We start from the raw sequence: 19028 nt of genomic DNA, 5'->3' as shown, positions 1-19028 counted from the left end.
TGCGAGGAATCTATTAAATATTTGTACACCACTCACTGTGTTGCATTACAACTTATCTTATTGTACCGTGCACTTGGTCAGGATGATTTACCAAAATGTTATCGTGATTTTGATTTTAAAACGTAATGATCGAAGAAAAACAAATCATGTGCAGAACGCCGCGGTGTATTTGCAAGGTCTGTATGTTGTGAAACTACCCTGAATGCACCACGTAGCTTAGCTTGTAGCAAGCCTGGAGCGAATCTGTGTGATTCTGCCGTCCCTACGCGTCCTTCAAGCTGTTTAATGACACTCCGGTTGGAGTTAACTGATACACAATAAGGAGAATTACATACAGTGTGTAAATACAATACATGCTTCATTTTAAAAAAGTCTCTAGCCTAGGCTAATGCTAAAGAGCACAACTTGCTGTATTGTACTTGAGTATTCACGTTAAGAACACACGAGTGACTAAGTTTGACTCCATTCGACCAATCAAAAGGAGTCATTCAGTCACATGACAACATCCAGTCTCTTGTGTGGCTATTTACGAAACAAATGTCAGAAATCTATATTTACCTATGAGCCGAATGAGGATAAAAATAGACGACAAAAAAAAAACGGCTTGCGAACGTCACATGACTGAAGCCAGAACACAGGTGATCCGTGATTGGTCGTTACCTGAGCCCTTATAGGCACCGTGATGTCATTTTCAGTCGACAGCAAGTGGCAAAATGGCCGCCCCTGAGCTGGATAAAATCAGGTGATTTTTCTGCTTATTTGAAGAATGCCGTGAGTGGAGGCACATAGAATATTATTGTAAAAAATCATTTTGACTTTTCTTCCTGTTTCTAAATGTAAAGAGTAAGTAAAAAGTGATTAGGAAGATAATGCACGATTAAAGTTCAGATACCTGAAAAATCCAATAAAGTTTCTGTTATTGCACCTATTTACAGGGCTGGGAAGTATTTGTTTTCTAACCTCATACTGTGAAGAGAACACAAAATGGGCACTAATGACTTTGCGGTCTGCTTGTGTCATGCACTTACAATTACCCTCACAATCAGGTGTTTGCAAACAGTCTTAGCATTTTGCTGCATGTCCCCAACTTGGCAACAGATTGTTTTAGAGAGAAATTGCAGCCTGTAAACGTCAGATTTTGAAGATCATGTGACATGTGAGATATTATTTTGTTGTGATTGAAAGTTGATGTGGTGTGTTTTTGAGATTTTTTTTTTTTTTGCCGTGTTTTTTAGGGTTTTTTTGTGTGTGTGTGTGAGGAGGTTTTTGAAGTTTCCTTTTTTTGCTGTGAGTGAGAGTCTTTTTTTTTTTGGTGTGTGAGAGGTTGTGAGCTTCTTTTGTTTGGTTTTTGATAAGAGGTCCTTCGATGAGTGAATTGTTTGTGTATATGAGTTTTTTTTTTTTTTTTTTGCATATGAGAGGTTTCTAGGATGGGAAGAGAGGTTTTAGTGTATGTCAGTGTTTTGTTTTGTGCACGGGTACAAGTTACAAGTTGGGTTAATGTGACTTGTTTTGGTGTGTGGTGAGAGTTTTTTTTTTTTTTTTTTTTTTTTTTTTTTATATATATATATATAAGATTGAGAGGATTTTTGGTGCATGTGAAAGGTAAATGTTCTATTTGGCCTCCATACCACTTCATATATTGACCTGTTTGCCAAATGGAAATGCAACATATTGCCCTGGTAGACAGTCAGGTCACCCTGCAGTCACATGTATATCTTCAGTGTTGACCGAAGAGTTTGCTAACTTTGAATTGAAATATACATTTGGCATAATAACATTTGAGAATTGACTCTGCATTGTTATAGGCAACTATTGTATGAAAATACAAGCCACTGATGGAGAATATTTTTCATCATAATTAGATTTGATTGGAATGAGCAAGTAAAATGAGTCATTTAGTCCACTGTGTTACATTGACAACATCCTCTTAATAAATGAATAATGGTAATATAATTGTATTTTTATTTTTAAAATGTTTGCTACAACAGCAACCAAGATTAAACAATTGCTGGTCACGTTTGCTTTTGTTTATTTGTTCCGGAAAGTGCAATACTGCCCTCTAGTGGTGCAGGAGTACAATATAGGAGGTCCTCGGTTTACGATGGCACGTTTACTCTCATTATCTATCAATGCGTTTTGCAGGGCCCACTGAGAGTACTTCTGTAAGAGCTGAGTTAAAAAAATAAATAAATAAATAAATCAACATGATGTGTAGAATTCACAATATTTGTAGTGCTAGAAGGGGAGAAGCTTTTCCATTCAGTCTCCAGCATGTTTGTTCCACATTTCAACCAGAAGAGGATGCTGCTGTCTCACTCATGAAGCAAAGTGAGGAACAGACTGCAGACGATCCGATCCTTTGTCTGAAAACAAAAACCAAGACTAGAAAAATGAAGAGCGTGCTTGTGAAGGTTTATATAAACAAAAGAAAGGACCCACAAACTGTATTTGTGTAAAGCAGCAACCAAAAAAAAAAAAAAAAAAGTGTACCATAAAGTAGGAATGCATCTAAACTGATATTTACAGTTTAACACTAGTTTTAACAATTTACTTAAAGAAAAATAGTTATTTATTTATTTAACTGTTTCCTTTTTCTTCTGCAGATGTTTGAGGCGGTCCCTCAAAAAGGATTGTGGGAGGCGTTTTGGACTGTGCGTCGTTCTCAAATGGCAAAAGGTATTTGAGTTGAAATGATAAAATAAGGATTTGATCTTTAGTAGTTGGGATGAGCAGGTAGAGAGATAAACACCACAAATGATGACTAGACTACAGTCTCATATATACATTTTGTCGAAAAGGGTTCCAGAAAGCTATTTTGAGAATGTTGTCATCATCATGGCAGGGCAGTAGTAGTTAGCGAGTCGGCCTCACGGTTTTGAGATTCTGGGTTCAAATCTCAGCTCAGGCTCCAAAGCTAGCTCAAGTTAATGCTGTAGTTGTTTTCCATATTAATCACATTTGTGTGTAAGATGAACATATCAGTTTTGTAGCTTGCAAAGTTGCATTTTCCATTAGACAATAATCCGGCTATAATCAACTGTGCTTACTGTCTAGTTAAACACACAATAGTTTGCTCAAGAGACAATCTTGCAATATAAATGTGTAAACAAGAGTGCATATGGCACAAAGACTGTTGCAAAAATGAAGAAATCCATTTAGCGGTAAAGTAGAAACATAAGCAGAAGGCCAAAGAAGTAGTAATGAGAAAAGTCGAGCGAGAGAATGAGGACGAGTCAGAGAAGAGAGAGAGAGAGAGACGACGTGGCAACAGTTTGTGTCTCATAAAGGAGGAGAGGACTCTGGGTTCACATGCGCTCCAGGGCCTTACGTCTTGAATATTATTATGAAATGCTCTCAAATACTTGAGACAATTCAACCAACCATCAAACAAGATCAATAGATCTCTAACATTGGACCTACTACATCCATGTCAAAACGCTGTTCCACACTGTTATGGCAGAAATGAGCCGAGTGAGACTTTATCAGAAAAATCAGGTTGTCCCATTTAGATGGAACTTCCTGTTTAGTTCAAGAAAGGACAATTTTGCCTTTTCAAGAGGCACTTGTAAGAAGCAACTAATACGACCAATAACATCAGTAAGGATTCACCAAGATACATTATTTGTAGTAAATGAATAGTGATTTTCGGAGAGCCAAATTTGCGATGATCGGATGTTGCAAAGGGCTGTGAAGGACTCCCCACATGACCCACTGAGGAAATCTAAAGTTAGCGCAGAGCAGGCGGCAGGTAATTGAGGGCTTCACCTCACTCTTTGGCAATTGCACACTTTATTGCAGGTGAAATGGGGGGATTCTCTCAACAGGCAATCACAGGACACGTGCCTTTAAAGGCAAGCGTGCATGAGCGCCTGTATGATTTTCTTTGTGTTTATGATTTCAAAATGGTGATGCTAGTCAACTGCAGGTTGACTTCAGTAACAAGCGCCCACCTTCACATTTACACATATATGAAGTTAACGACTTTGGTTAACCAATTAAGAAGAATTTGTTTAGAATGTGGGAGGAAGACAAAATCAACAAAGAAAGTCTGGTGTTGAGATTCAAACCACAAACTTGATATTGTGAGCCAGACTTGTCAGCCAGTATTTACAAGTTCATCTGCCTCAACTTTCGTCTCACTCGAAGTTTTTTTCTACTTAATTTTCAATTAGGAGACAAACAGTAAACTAGACTAGACCAGGTGAAACCGGGTCCAAGTTGTGGTGCAGGTGGTGTAATTGATTCAGGTGCAGCCAGACTGATTCCGCACTCCGTTGATGTGTGGTGGATGTCATTGTTGCATCATTTCTAAATAGGAGATCAGCGCACATGAAATTCTCTGAATCATTTGGTTTTCTTTGTGTACTTCCTCACACATTCCTCCAAAAATAAGAATGTTAACATCGAGGGTTGGGGAACACAGGTCCAGAGAGGACAAACCCTGAAACAATGTGACTTTAGCCACAGGTGCTTATACTCACCAGGTGCTTCTATGAGCTTGTTTACTTGCCAGTTGAGTAGAAGCACCTGTGGCTAAAGCCAATCTACGACAGGGTTTTGACTCTTCTGGACCTGGATTCCCCAACCCTGTTATCGTCATTTTAAATCAACGGTAGGGCACCTTAGTCTTAGAGAGCCACTGTCCTGCCTGTTTTTGATGTCTCCCTCCCCCAACACAGCTGACTCAAGTGATCAGCCCATCAGCACACAGTAAAAAATGTTGCGTTATTTTTGTAACCCACTCACTGGGTATACTCTTAAAAAAATAAATAAAAATAAAATAAATAATGGAAATTGGTTTAAAAGGGGACAAACTCAACTTTTTGGGTTATTCAATTAAGCCATAAAGTTGGGTCAAATGAATAACCCACAAAACAACCCCCAAAATATGGGCTGCTTTGTGGGTTATTAATTTAAAATTTTACTAGGTTCTTGGGTTAAATAATTCAAAAAGTTGGCTTGGTTCATTTTTAACCCAATTCAAATTGTTGTTTTGTGGGTTGACTCAACTTTTTGGGCCAGTTGAATAACCCACAAAACAACCGAACAAACCGGGTTGTTTTGTGGGTTATTATTGAATTTGACCCAACTTTTTGAATTAAATCATTCAGAAAGTTGGGTTGGTTCATCTTTGACCAAATTCTGTTTGGTTATTCAATTAACCCAATAAGTTGGGTCAAACCAATAAACCACAAAATAAACCCCCCCAAAAATAGATTGCTTTGTGTATTATTAATTTAAAAAGTTGGGTTGGTCCATTTTTCACTCAATAGTTATTTTTGACCCAACTGTTTTTTGAGGTTTTGAGCAGATTGGGCTACTTTTAGTCAAGATGGTGCTGGGTCAAATCCCCCAATCCAATTCACCTTGGTTATTTACGTTTTTTAACCCAGTCCCGATTACTTTATTTCCATTTCTATGTTACTCCAATGGGAAACTTCAAGTGCATTATCATCATCAAGGCTGTGACATAAACTCACTAATTGCATCCAGCCAATCACAAACTCAGGAAGAGAAGCACGCATCAAGGATGGATTTGAAGAAAGTGAGGGAAGGGTGGGAACTTTAGAGAAAGAGGAGGAGGAGTTTAAAAGGGCAATTTTTCCTTTCTCGTATTCTCTCACCAGCAGTGAAAGTTGCAAAATTGGTCACAAAATTGGTCCCGCCTCCCACCCTCAAGGTGTCCGCCCAACTAAACACACCCAGTATGGCACCTGGCTCATCCCTCTTTCCGTCCCTCGCTCCCTCCCCTTTCTCCCCCTTTCGACCACCAGGGGTGCAGGACGTATACTGAAAACAAGCCTTTGGCTATGGAGATTCCACTTGAGCTTCATTCCTTCCCCCAGTTGAGTCTTCCCTCTGTTGGTGACAAGCTCTGCAGGCTGAGGCAAACCAGCGGCTTGGGGGGGGAGGGGAGGATTTTCGACCTTTTAAGATCTCTGTGGAGAGTGAATCATGGGGGCCCTGCACAGAGGGAAAACATCTGGCAAAAGCAGCAAAGCAGAGAAATTATCACCTTAATTGTGACCTAGAATCCAAATCAAATGTCTCATAAAGCAGTTTTTTTTTTTTTTTTTTTTTTTTTTTTTTTTTTTTTAATAAAGAGAAGGGAAGACCGTTTTAGAGCTTTGCAAATGCAAATGGCGGAGGCTGTAAATTAAGCAGGAGATGTCCCTCCCTAAACAATGTTGGAGCTCCACATAGTAGGCGGGCAGTAATGAACAAACGCCAGCACTCCACTCGCTTTGGCTGCTCTTGGCCTTGCGATGAAGTTTTTCTCTTTGCTTTTATACAACAGTTCGTATCACCAGAAAAGTGCGCGTAAGGGAACTCGACCCAGCCACGTCATCTGCAAGTCTTTGTGGCGCAAAATGTCCATTTTTCTACCATAACTTTAGCAAACTAACCCTTGAACTATTTTATACATTACATACTTGATTAGTAGTGTTGCACAAAATTAGATCATAATTGAGTATGTGCGAGAGAGAGAGTGGTCAAAGGGAGGATGTTTTGGACTGTGATGGACTCTAATATAATTTGTCTCAGCACTGATAGAAAAATCGATTATTATTCCTCCATATAAAAAAATGTATGACACCATTTGAGGCAAATAACTTGTAGGTGTTTGTGAGTTGTGTGGTCAGTGCTGTCTGACAGACGCTAAGAAAATATGGCAACATGGTGTCGTTACACAGGCACACGCTCACCTGAGGGTGTAAATGTACATACACTAGCGTGTGAAACTTCTTTCGTTCCAAGTATTGTACAACCGGGGCATCCCATGGTGGATAAACTGCTTTCCAAATGTGGATGTAAAATATTCATACAAATATTGTTAAACAACAGTTTGTGTGGTTTAATATCAGTAGGAGATTTGGAATTCATCAGCTCAAACATTACTTTCCATCTATTCAGATGAAACAACCATTTGTCACTTTGAAATTAAAGTAATAATGACAATAGGTGAGTGAAAGCACTTAAATCGGCATCACTTCATTCTTGCTCACCAGTCAGGGCCTGCCTTTCCTCCTTTGTCCCCCCCAAAGTGCAAGAGGCAGGTCACTGCTCCCGCCTCCTTTTAGAATTAAGGCCACTTAGGTCACAAGTCCCGATATTAAGTTGCTTGCATCTTGAGGGGAATTTGTAAACTGCACATTCTTTATACATGTTTTGATGTTTATTCATTCATTTATAGAAGGAGGAGCTTTTTATTTTATTTTGTTTTTTAAATGGGCTAGGTCAAGTCATGGATTGAGGGTATTTAAAATAAATAATTGGGTATAATATAATTATATAATTCATATAATTATAATAATATCCAATATTTTAATAAAATAAATTAAAACAGCATTGAATGTAGAATTTTTACTTTGCTATTATTTTTTTCGAATTTACAAAAAAATCAATTAAACCATTTAATAGGATTAATATCATCTAATTTAAATATCCAATATTTTAATGAAATGAATTAAAACGGCATTGAATGTAGAATGTTTACTTTGTTAATATTTTTTTCGAATTTACAAAAAATCAATTAAACCATTTAATAGGATTAATATTATCTAATTTAAATAATATCCAATATTTTAATAAAATAAATGAAAACAACATTGAATGTAGAAGAATGTTTATTTTGCTAATATTTTTTTCCCAATTTACAAAAAATCAATTAAACCATTTAATAGGATTAATATTATCAAATTATAATAATATCCAATATTTTAATAAAATAAATTAAAGCAGCATTGAATGTGAAATGATTATTTTGCTTTAAAAAACAACAACTATTTAATAGGATTTATATCATCAGGTGCATGATGTACCACAGGAGCATGTAAACACATGTAAATAAAAATAAATGCATTTTCATAATCAAGTTGAGGGCAATAAAAGGTTAAAGAATTTGAGCGGGGCCATGTGTGTCCCGCGCACCATACTTTGAAGCTTTTCAAACAGTCTGTAAGTCTCCTCATTTTGCCTTTCAAAATGTTTGCATTCCACAGTTGAAATTAGCCTTTTGTTTTATCTAAAGTGGGCATAAATTTGGCAATTGACAACTATACTGTAGCAATACTTATAAGACTAGTTAATAATAGTTGGTCAACTGCGTTTAGTTGCTAATGTTGCTCAGTGACGTGCAAAGAGTGTTAGAATAAAAAGTTTAGCAGAATAAAAGAGGAGCAGAAGGTTCAAGGAAAGCAGACATGTTCTCTTCCTCCCCTCCTCCACATCCAAAGCTCACAGTGGACACGTGGAAGAATTTTCTGGTCATCATGAAGTTCAGCTTGGAAAAAAGAAAGCGAGAGAAAGAAACAGAAGAGGTGGGAAAAGAAAAGAAAATGTTTTTTTTTTTCTTGCTCAGACTCCTCCCCTGCCTTATGAGTGGTTGTTGGAGATCATCTGGTTAAAAGTAAAGTAGATGGGAAAGGAAGAAGAAAAAAAAATGGAGCCTGCAAAAAAATTGAGATGTGGCAGGATATAATAATAGCACATAGGAAGTAAAAGGAGAAAGGAAGGAAAGAATTGAAGAAATGAAAGGATACTAAATGATTACAATTTACATCTATATTAGCACGGAGACTCGTTTTCTTCTAAAAGACATGGTGACATGCCTACACCTGCTTGACTGCCCTGTTTCAAATAAGGAGTGACTGAAAGTCAATGAGCAAGACCCCCAATGTGTTTAACATGCCTCCATTGGACTTCTGTGACTTAGTCAAAGCACAGCTTCATTTTTTATTTTGTCTAAAAAGAAAATACAACTACATTAGCATATTTCCAACATTTACTAAACTTCTTTCTATTTGAAATTTTGTACAGCTAGTACTTTTGATATGAAAAAAATAAACTAAAAATCTCAATGAAGCATTTTCCTTAATTGCATAAAATTAATAGAAATATAATGTTTTTTCTAATTTCTCCTTCCTGATCATAAAACGGTCAAAAGCACCGATACCTTGGAGTAATGCTGACCATTGGCCTGATACTGGTACCTGGTATCGGCACTCGCCCATCCATATTAATTTTGTTTGTATTACAACAACTATACCTCACCCACCAATAGCAGCGCTGACACGTCACAGGTTACACCTGCATATGTGAACCATTTTTTAAAAAGAGCTTTATCATTGTAGTTTACAACTAATAGAATGATGTACATGAATATCCATCCAATTTCTTGACCGCTTATTTGTCACAAGGGTCGCGGGGGTGCTGGAGCCTATCTCAGCTGGTTTTGGCCAGTAGGCGGGGAACACCCTGGACCGGTTGCCAGCCAATCAACCATCCACAGCCACAAGCACACCTAGGGACAATTTGGAGCACCCAATCAACCTGCCATGCACGTCTTTGGAATGTGGGAGGAGACCGGAGTACCCGGAGAAGACCCACGCGGGCACGTGGAGAACATGCAAACTTCACCCAGGAAGGCCGGGGCCTGGACTCGAACCCGAGTCCTCAGAATTGGGAGGCGGACGTGCCAACCAGTCATCTACCGTGCCACCCTATATGAGAATAATCCAGCCATAGTTAAAAAAATAAAATACAAAATACATGCAATAATTTGAATAAATATGTTAGTCACAGTTTTATAATCTCTGTAAAAGCTGAGTTTTTATTATTAATCTGATGTAATTTTAATGCATCTAAATTCTACTCAAAAGTACTGTTATGTACAATTTCCTCTCACAAATAGGGAACAGACTTAATCGGATAGACCCTTGCAGAATACAAGATGGCAGCCCCTCTCCCTCAAGCAATACTGGTTTACACCACTTTTTTTTAATCCATCAATGAGTTTGACAGGGAGAAAGAACTTGAAGGAGACTCAAATGAAGGAGATATAAAAAGAAAGCATATGAGAAAAATGGAGAAAATGGCCATGCTTTCAAGATAGGCTTTAATGCAAGGAGGAGAAGAAAAAGGACAGCAGAGAGCAGATTCTAACCAGATGCAAAACGTTCACAGTGGATGTCAGCCAGCAGGCATGTGCTCATGCTTTAACTATGTAATGGGCCGCCTGCTCTACCCTTAAAGCTCCCTCCTCCATTAACTCCCCCTCCCCTCTATTTACTTAAACCAACCTCTCTGTCTTTCTCTTCTGTGTTTTTTGTATTAATTTTTACACCTCAAATAATGCTTTTCCTAGACTCACAAAAATCACCTGCCAGTTTTTTTTATTAGCAAAATTGATATATTTGGTTAAAAAAGTGTCATTATGATAAAGCCATCGATCTTTTATTCTATTCTTGTTTCTACATCTTATTATCCCAGTCAGCAGTCTACAGGTTGCGTTTGAGCAGACGAATCGCGGTGATGGTGATTTTCCATTGAGTGGTCGTCAAACGCAAGCGAGACAGAGAGAGAAAATCCAAAAAGGAGGAGGAGCTATCCTGAAGAGAAAGAAGGGAAGGGGAAAAAAACATCTGTAATTCTCAAATGGAATTTCTTCCATCATTGTCCAACTCTCTGAAACCACTCACACGACGACGGACAGAAAAACCCTTTCGGGGCATTTGACCCAAAATTGAAATCCTTTTAATAGGCGTGAGTGTTGTGCCTTGGTTCAAAATGGTGGTATAATTAGGCTTGGTTTACTATTGACAAGTAGCTTTGTTGGGCAGTTTGGATGGTTCAGTGATAAGCGTCCAAATGGCTTCCATTTTTATCAGTGTGCTTTTTAAATGCTCGCTTACTAAGGGCCAAATGCGCAATTCATTATGTACTGTGTATCATTTTGTCAAGTCACTAGTGTCTCCTCTTTATCCTTCTGACTACCAGGGAAAAAAAATATTGTCCAATCATGTTTATTTTGATATTCCCCAGTCTTTATGAAGTAAGTGGAATACTGCAAAATAAATTTTTGAAAAAAAAAAAAAGTTTTTATTTTTAAGCTATGATGTGTCCACTACAGAGGACATTTTTTGAAAACTTAAATGCCAGACTCAAATAGTTAAAATAATTCAAACAATACTTTGTGTTCTTAAGAGTCTTATCGAAAACATGCTAGCAACATTTAAAGCCTAAATTTGTTCAATACAAAGTGTTGTACACTTACTTTTCCTCTTCCCTAAAAAGTGCTTGCACTGAGGGAAGCCATTTTCTTTTATGATGCAATCATAGGTAGGAAAGCCCCACCCCTATGCATTTGGTATCATTGGAAAGCTCTGAATGTCCTCTATAGAGTACAAAGGGAGTTAATTCAGTCGTATGCACTACGTGGGAGACATTCAGGTTTAAAAAGGTCCACTACAGAGGACAAATTTGAATTGCTGTTAGCCAGGAGGATACGAGGCCCCTGGGCCCAAAACTTTGAGAACCCCTCTATGTCCAAGTCTAAAAAGGAAAAAAATATACAAAGAAAACATTGACACAAGGTAGAGTAAGCAGTCTTGTCGCTGCTAGCAAGATGCAACCGAGGCGGCTGCATTGCTAGCATGACTTTTCATGATGGAGAATTGCCAAAAATCAAATGTAACTGGTTTGTTGTATTTTTGGGAACGCACCGTCCACCAACATTATATCATTTGACATGAAGTAGAGATCTTTCCAGTTCAAGATATTTTGGTGAGCTGTGGGGCGGCGTCCTAGCGCCTAGCATTTGTCGTAGCTTCCACTTCTGAAGCGTATTACAAATGCTGGTTTAGAAGCTGTTTGTTACATTAGCATTATTAATCGAAATGATTATGTCAAACATTTTGCGAGGGATTGTTGCTTTTTGCTTTTTAGACCAGATAACGTGTGAAGAGTCAAATTGTACGTAAACAACATATTGAATCGGCCTATATTCTTGTTAGCTTGCATGATGTGAAAGGCACCAATGAATGAATGAATGAATGATGTCAACAGACCTGTCCAAATGGCCACATAGATTGGCGTGGCTGACTTTATAGTTTTATTGTGGAGAAGACAGCCCTACACCTTAAAAAGTAATGTGTCCACCACACGGACCTAATAGGTTCCAGGTGCCAAGACACTAACGGCCTCTCACACTCAAAATTTAAATAAAAACGTTTACAATTCTCACCCCAAAATTAATTTTACAGGACAACTTTACCTGGGAAAAAAATGTAGGTCTCCGGTTTCATGATCAGACTAACTTATTTATTGGGCAACGCAGGAAGTATAAAGTATTTCCAGCTGAGCAGCAAGTTCCCATGGTGGAGTTGGTTAGTGATTTAATTGCATGCATCCACACTCATTTACACTAGATCCTTTTTATGGCATCCCTGCGGTCTTTGTAAATTAATTTGCAAATTGAGTTGGAAGGACTCTATATTGTAACCTACTATGGCATCGTTAACTTGGGCCTCTTCAGCACAAGTCCAAGCTTGATATTTACAAATATCCGTGATTCTTGTTCTCAGTCTTGTGAGGAGGAGCCTTGAAGTCGCAGTTTTCCTAACAACTGTTTAGCACTGGATGTGAAACACTTCCTTTCCTTTCTTTTCCCTCCTCCTCTGCTCAATAGGGATTTCTCTGATAATCCTTCTGAGATATCCTAACATTGATCAGAAGGGGGAAAAGGGGGTCAAACTGGGTCAGATTCTCTACCTTGAGGATTTCTTTGTAAAATAATTTCAAATTGATTACTTCAGTCATCCTTGTTCAGCACAGTCTTTGAATTGTCACTAGTTGCTTTTTTTCCCACCTCCAACTGGAGACGCCTTCCTCCCATTGCTCTTCCTTCCACTGTAAAAAGAAAGCCTCCTCCCACGAGTTTAGCGGGTGGAAAAAATGACACAGCAGCAGACTCAAATACTTGAGTAAAAGTGCTCACAGACATTCTGATCCAATGGAGGGGGGAGAAAAAAATCAGTTTCAGTTGAATTTTTAGGATTTGTTGATTCCGATGAGGATTATATGTCAAGTTTGCAGTCATGGCTCTATGACAAAGTTACATGTTTTCCCATCTGAATATATTAATTTAAACATTTTTCAAACATCCTTTTGTCTTAGTCCTCATGATGTAATTTTAGCACACAGTTGTGGAAGGGCAAAGAGGCTGATTGGCCTCCGCAGGCACCCACCAGGTGTTTTATGCGGCCGGGGGTGGTTTGAAGGTTAGCAGGTGGCACACACCTTCTCCACTTTAAGATCATGGCGAAGACAAGGCACAAGCTGAAATACAGCTACACCATCATGAGCTAGCTTCATTTACAGTAGTCCGAATGGTTGTCCTAGTAGTTAAATTAATTCTTGGTTGCATGAAAAAGTCTCTGCCTGAGATACAAGAAATCACTTTTTTTCCTCCTTCTGCACTCCATCTGTGGAATCATTTAAGTGGCGAGGAGGTCTGGCGGAGTCGTTTGACTTCCTTGTTGTCACACAGACTGCAGCTGAAAAATGAAATCTTCCCTAAGATAGATCAATTAAGCCTCTTATGTACAATTCTTTATATGATTAAATATTGATTAGCCAACAGGATGCTCAAACATTCTTTGCAAGGTTTGCGGTCAGGCATGACAGAGGCGTGATTATGTGGGTTGTTGTTTTTTTTCACCCTGAACTTTGACCTTAGTTTTCCACACTTCAAGGACCTTCAATGACATCTTGTAGTAGAGCACACCAGCATAAAATAGGGGAGATTCATTTTGATTGGGACCAAATGGTAAATAAAAACTCCACCATGTGAAAGTCAGCTTGGACCTCTAAAGTCCTCATCCATTTTCTATAGCACTTGTAATCATTAGGATTAGCTTTGTTTATTTTGTTTTTCCAGTTCTTTGTACCATCAATTAATTTATCAAGATGGAGGTGTGCATCAGGCACAAAATATTCAGACAAACAGGGGATGTTAAAAGTACACGTTTGGTATGTGAAACTGAAGCAAAAGTGAAGTGTTTCCATATTGGGGGGAGCAGCAGCAAAGAGTTTCCTCCCTCTTGAAAGGAAAGCTGAGCCAGTCCACATCGATCACGCCAAACTCAAAGGGGTGGGGCTAATTGCGGGGTGGGAGGAGCCGGCTAATGTGAGCTCTCTCATTTCTGTTTATGTTCCTCTTGCTTTTCATCTTAGATTTTCATTGCAGCTTCAAATGTATTATCTCCCTAAAACCAAGGTTAGTTATGGATGTCGTGCATTGTCTCTTATTCGTGTCATCCGGGCACTTTCCAGATGTGAAATGGCTGTGTTAAACCTCCACCTCGAACCAGCCAGAGAGAGAGAGAGCAAGAAACTCCAGACAGCTGAACTCGCTTAAATGTGTTCCTCATGTGCGCAGTAATATACGGAAAAGATTTCATCCCCTCTCTGTAGGCTTAACCCTTCAACAGCCAACACCCTCTGAAACTTCTCTTGAGAGGCTGATTCCCCAACTGCTTATCTTGCACATGTGACCACAACAAAACTACTCTCAATTTGCTCCTTAAAAGTCTCCTGTGCAGTTTAAAAAATGACATTTCTGCCAATTGATAATTAATGTGCTTTGATCGTTACTGTGCTTTGGTTTTCTTTTTTGCATTTGTTTACTTAATGTTGTCTAATTTTTTGGAGTTGTTGCTTGATTTTCACGTGAAATATGATTTGCATATAAACACTGTCCGAGATTTGCCGTCTTTAACATCGCATCAAAAATTACAAATGTAGCATAAAGACTCATAACTTGCATATTATTAGCATTTTTGTTACACAAAAATATCTCAACAACTAGAGCCAGTTTGGATGTCATTTTCATATTCAGCGACATCAAAATACTAAAAACCGTTGAAACTTTGTTGGCACCAAAATGTCTGGATGCATGGATGGATGGATGGATGGATGGATGGATGGAACCAATTTTTTTTTAGGTGTCATGATGTCCTCCATGCTTGTATATTTTCTGCATCATGATCTTAAATCATTTACCATACATTTAAATTACAGTAGATGTTTACATCTGCGATTGGCTGGCAACCAGTCCAGGGTGTCCCCCGCATACTGCCCAGAGCCAGCTGAGATAGGCGCCAGCACGCCCCGCAACCCTTGTGAGGAATAAGCGGTCAAGAAAATGGATGGATGGATGGATGGATGTTTACATATTCTGAGCCCATTCATATAAGCATATGTACATACATAGAAAACTATAATTTTTCCAATAAATTACAAAATGGGATGGTTGGAAAAAAATGATCCAATCCTTTTCAGAACTCTGGTAAAAATAGATAGCAGTTGTCTAATGTTCAAAAATACACACTGCCTACCAAATGTACACACGGCATAGTAGTGTGCTAGCATCTCCAGCTAATGGTACCCATTTTAAGGCCAAAAAGATAGAGGTATTTTGCCAAACTACAATTATCTGGTTTGAATGGTGGTTTCTATGGCAATAGTTTGGTCTGTTTGTTGGTTTAGAAGTGGTGCGGTGTAAATAAGCCCTCAAAGCTGTATTATTGTATTGACAGATTATTCACTTCCAATGCATTTTGGTGGTTGAAAAGACTCCTATATGCTACTGCTCAAATGTTTCAGAACGCCCCAATTTTTCCAGTTGTTTATTGCTTATTCAATTTATTTATTGGTGGTGAACTGCCACAGGTTCAACAAACATAAAGGAAAACTAAAATATAGTGTACCTAGACAAAAACCCCAAATCATTGTTTAACCCCTCTAGCTGGTTGTTCCACATATTTATGGGAACTATAACAAGGCTGGGAAGAAAATTGTGATGAATATTTGACTTCCATTGTAGAAATAATGCCACAAGTTTGTTTAGTTGTTAGAACACTTTTTTAGCATAGTTTTGATTCTTGATTGATCCCAGTAAGTCATTTGTAACTTGGTTTATTTGTTCTGTGCTTTAATTTTGAAGTACAATGAGACAGACACTGAATACAAGAATTTCAACACAGAAACACGCATCTGTGTATGATAATTTCTCCCAATAATTTAAGAAAAGTAAATACCAACACTTTATTTCTATGATCACTTCCATTGTTTACATTTTTAAATGATCATTTTAGACTCGTCTTTGTGGTTGACCTGATATTATGTTTGACAATAAGTGGGACCTAAGAAAAAAATTCTTTCCTTTAAACAGTCCCTGGAATCAAAAAATTGAGAACCACTGACAACAATTCCTTCCCTTGATCTGAATTAATGACTTGATGACCATTTCCTCCTTGTGGCCACTATTGAACTCTCAAAAGCAAAACGAAATGCCTTAACAGACATTCTCTTGCTCTTCCCCTTTTTTTTTTTTTTTTTTCTCCCTGCTCTCAGACCACAGCACAGCACTATCTAGCAATTAGTTTGCCTGCCTTGGACTCGACATTGTATAGGGATATTTCTGTCACGTTTATTATGCCTTTGCTGACCAGACTGAGTCATGTGGACACACAGGCAAATCTAACCATGGGTTACTTCCAGCCAAGGGAGGTTCCTACTTTGAATTCACTATCCTGCCTTCGACTCTTCGCTTTCTCTCTCGTCACTTTTACACTGAAAGGAAATCTTTTCAGATGAATTACTTTCACTTTTATAGTAGTTTTACAGAATAAAAGAAAAAAATCTAAAAAGCAGCATTATGTACTTATTTATTTATTTTTGCATATTTGTAATTATATTTATTTATTCATTATTTATTTATTTATATTCTCTTTCATAATTCCTCATTCCCTTCCTCCATCCCGCCCCTAGCCTGTAGATGTGGTGAGCATATGCAGACTTGGTGGGAGGGGGGAAGAAATAAGAGACAAATATCACTAAGAAAATGCATCTAGATGCATCCCACACAAATGTTGTGTGGTGTTCCAAAACAACAAAAAAAGACTTTTATTACTTCTCCCGCTTCTTCCTTCCTGGGTGCCGAGCAGTCAGTCTGTGATTGGCTGAACGCTGCTTTCGGTCTCAGCTTGCTGATATGCGCTCAGGCCTGTCGGGAGGAGGATTCTCTGACTCGGCCTGCCTTTCTGACGGTGCTTCATCATGCTTAACAAGTGGCACTAACTGCTTCATATGTGGGGATTCCTTCAGTGCGAAATTTGTGTTCCATATGCAATCTATTAGTGTCATTTAATCACTTTTTTTTTTTTTTTTTTTTAACATCTTCGGTCCATTTCTGTCAGCTCAAAATCTCATGAGACAAGGCAAGAATAATGGTAAATACAAAAAAAAAGAAAAAAAAAGCATATCCTAAAAAATACTGATAACGCTGCAACAACAATAATATAATCACAAAAATGGGCTGTCGGCTTTCAATATTTCGTACATCTCAGCTCAACGCCATCAATAACGTAAGTAGGTAAATAAATAGAATAAATAATAAATTAATTAAAATATAGTGCTGTAAAAGTTAAAGCATTAACTAAATCACAAAAAAATATCACATTAATCATGTATTAACGCAGATTAATCTCATTATTAATTTTGACCACAGATTATCCTGTAGCTGACAGCGGATGGTTACGTTAGAGGTAGCACAGGTTGTGCTGGAGCAATAAACATAAGTACATGCATTAAAGTAAAGAATGTTAATTAACCCAGAATATTAGTTATTGTCAAAATATTGGGCTCATTTTTTTTCCCATTTTCAATTATGCATGTAATTAACTAATGACAAAAAGAGAAGGATGATCGCATGCAATGGATCAAAAAAAAATTGTAGACGTCCTCATAACATTAAATGTAGAAAGAATTAACACAAAACACGTGCTTTTCAAATATGGCAGGCAAAAATGTTGATAAAAAGCCTTTTTAATTAAGCGATTAATCGTGCTTAATCAAAATTCTAAGATGTGATGAATCTGATTAAAAAATGTAAAAGTTTGACAGCTCTAAAAAATACTAAATAATAAATAATGTCTAATAACATAACACAAGAAGTTGCTAAGTGAATAACTCAATAAAATAAATACAAATAAGTTAATAACAAAATTCAGCATGCACCATAAAACACTGAAGGTGATCTCCTCCAGACAGCACAAAAATGACTTCAATGAGAAAGTGTCCTCTTTGCTCAGCCGGACGATCTGACTGTCATCCACATAGCAGTAAAAAGAAATCCCAAAACAGTATGGGCCCCAAAATACAGCCCTGTGGAACACCATATGACAGTGGACCAGAACAGGACTCTCAAGGTTAGCACAGTAATAAATAAATTGTATATGGTAGTAAATAAATAAATACATGCTTAAACTGGTAAATCATTTAGGACATAGAATGAAGTCACAATCTCACCAAGCTAAATATGTGTTTGGATGGCTCGACGGATGTTCCAGCCAGAGCCAAGACCTGAATCTGCACCCAAAAGAATATATACACGCCACACAAATGTAATGTTGATTTTTTTTTAGTAAGGTATGAATTGTTTCTCCTTCACAGTAGAACAGAATCACACAGTTTCTCCTCCTTTGTGAAAACTCCACTGCTGAGAGAAAGAGAGAGAGAGAGAGAGGGAAGAAAAATCTACCGAGAATACAGACTGTAATTTGAAAACCTCAACCGCCCTTGAATGTCTGCTGTGTGTGCGTGCGTGTATACGTGCATGTAGCGCCCTCTTTAATTAGCGCTTCCATCTCTATGAGAGAGTCAGAGAGGGCAGAGTGTCTGAACCTTTGTATGCGTCCCCCGCTACCATTCATTCTCGCCATTTTGGATCACCTCTGTTACACCCCATTCCACCTGTGAGTCAAATGGGCACATTATACTGTAGGTATGTGTGAACTCTATCTTAAGGCAGTCAAACATCACAGTTATGAGATTCTGGGTTCGAAACTCGGATGGATGAGTAGCTATCTAGCTAGACTGATACTTTATTTTTCCAGTTGGGGAAATTAAATGAATTGAATTAACAGTGTATCAAAGACATGACATCCATGCTACCTTTTCAATTACAGAAATTGTTGTTGTTTTTTTCAATTATATTATTATTTCTCTTGCCAGCTTGCCACCTCAGACGCGCTCCACCCATGAGTCCCCTTCGTTTCCCTCTGCTTCTGATGAGAAATCTGAAACCCAAAGACTTACGCATTGGTGGGAGGAGACAACCAATAGCAGTGCAACACATCTGGAGCAATCTGTCCGCTAGGCTCAGTCCACAGTATTCATAA

At 38.1% G+C, this 19028-nt stretch overlaps 1 long non-coding RNA gene across 1 annotated transcript in view; it reads left to right on the top strand.

Moving 5' to 3' along the window:
- The window catches only part of LOC144008008 (uncharacterized), a 26826-nt gene extending 7798 nt beyond the window's left edge, over nucleotides 1-19028 (top strand). Inside the window, exons 4-5 of the long non-coding RNA XR_013280523.1 lie at nucleotides 2607-2679; nucleotides 18862-19028. This is a non-coding gene — a long non-coding RNA (uncharacterized LOC144008008). The remainder of the gene's footprint in view (nucleotides 1-2606; nucleotides 2680-18861) is intronic.

The sequence above is a fragment of the Festucalex cinctus genome, chromosome 19 (assembly GCF_051991245.1).
Source record: "Festucalex cinctus isolate MCC-2025b chromosome 19, RoL_Fcin_1.0, whole genome shotgun sequence".
Lineage (NCBI taxonomy): Eukaryota > Metazoa > Chordata > Actinopteri > Syngnathiformes > Syngnathidae > Festucalex > Festucalex cinctus.
This window is presented reverse-complemented; position numbering and strand designations above follow the sequence as displayed.